The 6,069-nt window shown below is 31.2% G+C and overlaps 1 pseudogene; it reads left to right on the top strand.

The window, feature by feature from the left end:
* Positions 1-4,229: 4,229 nt before the first annotated feature.
* Positions 4,230-5,696, top strand: LOC104789467 (putative FBD-associated F-box protein At1g55030 pseudogene; annotated as a pseudogene).
* The last annotated feature ends 373 nt before the right edge of the window (positions 5,697-6,069 follow it).

Below are 6,069 nucleotides of genomic sequence, written 5' to 3'. Positions count from 1 at the left end.
AAATTAATAATTAATGCTAATGGCATGTTTGTAAATAGGTTGCAACTTCAGGATTTATTTGCTAAATGTCTCTAAAAATGTATATATAGTTTCTGTGTGTCCCTAAGCAACCTATTAAGACTAAAATACAGTAGAACCTCTATAAGTTAATACTCTTTAAATTAATACTCGCTATATATTAATAAATTATTCAGGTCCTGAGTTGGACCATTATAAAAAATGACACATTTTGATAAAATAATAAGATAATGATTTTTTTGGAAATCATATGTAAAAATATGGTCTCAGCAATATCATAAATTAATAATGATATAAACTAAATATATATATATATATATGTATATAAGAAAATTTAGTGAAATATGATTCTATTGTTGTTTACTCATTTTTGAATTTACATTCTAATGCACATCTCTAATCTTTCTCATTGCATCAAAAAAATTTGGTGTTGTCTTCTCAAATCTCATCCAAAAATTATAAAGAGTCATAGATGTGATAATTGTTTCTTTACGTATAATTAGTTCTAAAGGTACCTTAATATCTTATTCGATTTCATCATCACCATGAAGAATAGTAACAATAATTTTTTCTAAACTCTGAACTTCTGAACATTTATCATTTTCATCTCGATAATCTAGTAAACTATTGGCATTCATCCTATTACGATAACCAGCTATAAATAAAGAAAATTCTATATAATGTGAATTATAGTATTATTATCTATATATAATAGTAAACCCACTTTTTTGTGTCAACTTTTAATCCAACGGATGAGATTAGTTACAGTTTTAATCCAACGGTTTAAAATTATTTATCGTGTCTTTTCGTCGCACCCCCATCTTTCAAAAGTCACACCTCTTAGTCTTTGCATCTCTTTGTTGTACCTCTTGGTTTCAAAAATCACATCCATTATTTTTTACACCTTTTAAATCACACCTCTTAGTCTTTGCATCTCTTTGTTGTACCTCCTGGTTTCAAAAATCACATCCATTAATTTTTACACCTTTTAAATCACACCTCTTAGTCTTTGCATCTCTTTGTTGTACCTCCTGGTTTCAAAAATCACATCCATTAATTTTTACATCTTTTAAATCACACCTCTTAGTCTTTGCATCTCTTTGCTGTACCTCCTGGTTTCAAAAATCACATCCATTAATTTTACACCTTTTAAATCACACATCTTAGTCTTTGCATCTCTTTGTTGTACCTCCTGGTCTCAAAAATCACATCCATTAATTTTTACACCTTTTAAATCACACCTTTTAGTCTTTGCATCTCTTTGTTATACCTCCTGGTTTCAAAAATCAAATCCATTAAATTTTGCACCTTTTAAATCACACATCCTTAGTCTTTGCATCTCTTTGTTGTACCTCTGGGTTTCAAAAATCACATCCATTAATTTTTACACCTTTTAATTTCACACCTCTATGTGTTACACCTCTTTGTTGTACCTCCATGTTTCACATCTATTAATTTTTACACCTTTACATTTCACACCTCTATGTCTTACACCTCTTTGTTTATTATATATAAACTTTTCTTGACTACATAAACAAGTTTCGAAAAAAAAAAATTCTGAGTACTAAAGAATTGTATTATTGAAGTATTTTTTAACTTTCAAGCATCAATCTCTAATTCAAGGTAATTTAATATTTTTGCTGCGAATGACCTGTAGTGTTTCTCGGTTAGATTATTATTACTGTTAGTCGACACTATTAAGTTCATACATTAATCTTATTTTTGTTAACTTTTAGTCTCTTCAAAATTTTTAGCCTTTCCGGTTTTTATGTTTTTGCATGGCTAATGTTATTAAGTACGTGTGCCATATTTTTTGCATGGCTAATGTTTTTGATTCTCAATGTGCAGATTTTATTTTTTGACTTTTTGGAAAAACCAATACCAAGATACGAGAGGCATGATGATATGCAGTGATGCTGGAGCTACGGATAAGCCAAATTATATATAATAGCAAACCCACTTTTTGTGTCAACTTTTAATCCAACGGATGAGATTAGTTACAGTTTTAATCCAACGGTTTAAAATTATTAATCGTGTCTTTTCGTCGCACCCCAATCTTTCAAAAGTCACACCTCTTAGTCTTTGCATCTCTTTGTTGTACCTCTTGGTTTCAAAAATCACATCCATTATTTTTTTACACCTTTTAAATCACATCCATTATTTTTTTACACCTTTTTTTTCCATTAGATGTTCATGATCCAGGTTACTTTGCATTTTTTGTAAATAAAGTTTTTAAAAATTTTAGTTGAATTATAATTTCTTATACTTTCTGGGTATCAAACATTTTGATAATATATTGAAATATTACAAATGAGCATGGAAATAGAGAGCTTGTGACAACACAAAATCAAATTCTATAAAGCGTAAGCACGACCAAATGACAAGTCAAGTTAGAAAGAAAAGATCTACTAAAGGTAACTTATTTAATCTTTGATGACTTTCTAATCTGTATATACAACTTTTTAAAAACATAATGTATAACAGTCACTTTTAGAGTGATCTGGAATCTGCCAAAAAAAAGAAAATGCAAGAAATTTATAAAATTAGTGTTTAGCCTAAAGAAGAGAACATCAAAAGGTGAGATATTATTATCACCTGTTTCACCACATCGGCTTTGTTTTCGCTGTCGTTTATTGAAGAACATGATGGTACCGATTCATAGACATAAGTGGGAAATCAAATAGAGGGGGATGCAGCCTGGATGGAGAGCAGTCGACACGGTGGAATGAGATGGATTGGGAGAGACCAACATAAAATCCTATGTTCTATATTTTATTAATTTTCTGACTTTTTTAGTTTAATTGAATTACTTTGATTGAATAGCTGATGAGTGTACAAGTTTTTGTCTATATGCATTCTTAGTCTGTTACGTCTTGGATTTTTTTTCTTTTCCAAAGAGGAATATGTGATTTGAAGCAAATATTACAAATCCATGTATCAAATGTGTTAATAGGAAATAAGGCAATCAAGATTAACCCATTAAAAGGGAGGAAAGAAGGGGGTCTTTTGAGGGAAAACATGAGACCAATATGCATGTAACTGTGGAAAGCATTATAGCCAAATATATATCTCTAAAAGTTGTAGCTGAAGAATGTGAGTTACTCTATACTAACCAATTAGGTTTGATTGGTCCGTCATATAAAACTCGGTTTTGTACATATCTAAAAGTGAGAGAAAAAAACATCCACAAGCATAAGTGAAATTTTATATATGGTTAAAAGTAATGTTCATAGTAAATCATTTGTATACAAACTCCACTTGCTTACAACATCGGAATATTGATTGTGATTTGTGAATCAGTAATCTATGGAAAGAGAAATCGCGTATCAAAGTGAAGGGGAAACGAAACTCAATCCAGCCATCTACTCTGATCTCAATCTTCGACCTTCCTTCGACAAGTGGCATTTAGTATTTTCTCGATATAGTAAATAAACCAAGAGAGAAGCAGCCTCATATGTATTTTGATTGATAATGATCAACAACAAAGACAATTTCTAATAGCAAATTAAGAAAGGATACCAATATATAGCACCATATGGTCGGAGACAAACATAAGTAAAATTTTATATATGGTTAAAAGTAATGTTCATAGTAAATCAAACTTTAAAAAAGGCTCACTTTTGTGTGTGACAACATAAAATATAATAACATTGAAATTAACCTTTGGCTTTTTAATCAGCAGAAAGCAATAGCAAGAAGTGAAATGATCAAATTGATTGAGAAAAGAAAGAATTTAAGATGAATTACAAGTGTTAAATTTCAATTTAGGATTTCACCTCCCCGTGCGGCAACGCACGGGTCGCTTTCCTAGTCTTTTTAATAGAAAATTCAAATCTTGTGAAAATAAAAAAAATCTCTTTATAAATTAAAACCTCTATAATTTAACAAAAGTTTAAGGTCTTGACCTTATTAATTTATAGAGGTTTTACTGTATATCTTAATTTTTTTCTACAAATTAAGAACATCTTATAAAAAAAATCGAACCCGTACAAAATTAAATCATCAATTCTACTTCTTGTTTTAGTTCTGATACCATTATTTATTTATTTTCTTTTGTTCAACGAGACTTTTTTTTTATAGAATGAACTGAGTACAACAAAAATACCGACTAAACCGAATCGAATTTAACATCCTCCAAAACCCTAACGTCCGCCGTCTTAGTTTGAAGGTCGTAACAATAAGGTTTTAACAGCAACACACATGATTCTCCAATGAAACGAAGGTCAGTTTCTTTGTATGTTTTAGGCTTTCGTAACTAATAAGCTCCAAAACTCAAAAACCAACTCATCTTGTTGTTTGATTTTGGCTTTTGACAGCAAAAAGGGTAGTAAAAGTAAGAATACTCTAGACAGGATTAGCGAGTTGCCTGAACCTTTGATTCAGCGGATATTATGCTTACTTCCTACAAAAGTTGCCATAACCACGAGTGTTTTGTCGAAAAAATGGCAGTCTCATTGGAAAAAGACGCCTAAAATCAAGTTAGATGGTTTAAATCGCAGACTTGAACTCGAAAATCTCTGCAAGTCTTTGCTTTCACATAAGGCTCCTGTTCTACAGAAATTTCATCTCAAAGTTGGTTTAGATGGACGTACTAATGTAATTGATTTTGGAATCTTGATTGGAATTGCATTAACCCGCAATGTGCGTGAGTTAGTACTCAAAGTTCACTCCACCAGAGACTTGTTCAAGTTTCCAAGAATCCTGTATGAATGTGAAACACTAGAGACTTTGAAACTCAAGCTTAATGTTATTATGACTGTCCCTTCATCGGTTTCTCTGAGATCCCTTACTACTCTGAACCTTCAATATGTGGACTTCGGACACGAAAGGTCTGTTGTTAACCTTTTATCTGGCTGTCCTAACCTTCAAGATTTGGTAGTGCGTAGAGATTCAAGTTGTAGTGTGAATACTTTCAAAATTGTAGTGCCATCTTTACAAAGATTAACAATTCATAATGGCGATGGTGGAGAACATGACTGGAGCTATATGATAAATACTCCTTCTTTGAAATACTTGAACATTGAAGGGTCTGAGGATTTTGAGTCTTCTCTGATGAACGTACCGGAGCTGACGGAGGTAAATATTACTAATGTCTTGGAGATAACCGACGAGAAGCTTCTGACAGTTCTTACTTCATCAGTTAAACGCCTTTCCTTGGCCTTATCACCCTTGAAGTTTGAGTTTCCTGTCGATTGCATCTTTGAACAATTGGAATATTTGGAGCTATTTACATATAAAAAAGCATGGTGGGATCTACTTTCATTCATGCTCCATAGTTCTCCTAAATTGCAAGTCCTCAAGCTCATCGATGTAAGCATTACATGTAAGCTATGCTGATAGTGATATAGTAATAACATATACATTGTGTTTTTCTGAAAGTTTACTGTTTATCTCAGAAAATATGTTGCATGGACAATGTTGGGGTTGGAAAATGGAATCAACCACAGAATGTTCCTGAATGTTTGTTTTCTCATCTTGAGACATTCATGTGGAAAGGCTACAAATGGAATCGAAAAGAGGAGATAGAAGTGGCGAAATACATTCTAAAGAATACGAATCATTTGAAGAGAGTTACTTTCTCCTCAAAACGCATCAGTTATCGAGATAGGCTTGAGGTGGTCAATGATTTGAAAAGTGTTGTCAGGGCTACAAATTCATGCAAGTTTGAATTCATATGAAACGTATAATTACTAGGAACGTCTGTTTATATGTATCGTTTACAATGCTTTTATTTCAGCCGGTTTCTTGGGATTTATAATCTATATATACATTATTGGACATTTATGAAATAAATGCTGGAGTTGAAACTTATTTACAATCATGTCATTAACATTAATTTTATAATTATTTTTTCATTCTAAATAATATCAAATTAGGAGTCTAACTTAATAAGATTTTCTCCAATTCAAATTTTTAAAAGTATCGGACCAACATCCATTAGTATTAAATATTTTATATTTAATTAATCTATTTTCTAAATTTTTTTTGATAATAACTTATTTTTATGTGTTTGAAAGCCAAGTGATTATATTGTTGCTAATAACTTTAATT

The sequence above is a fragment of the Camelina sativa genome, chromosome 5, assembly GCF_030686135.1.
Source record: "Camelina sativa cultivar CO46 ecotype springtype chromosome 5, ASM3068613v1".
Lineage (NCBI taxonomy): Eukaryota > Viridiplantae > Streptophyta > Magnoliopsida > Brassicales > Brassicaceae > Camelina > Camelina sativa.
Note: the sequence above shows the minus strand (reverse complement) of the source record. Positions and strands in the feature narration are given on the sequence as shown.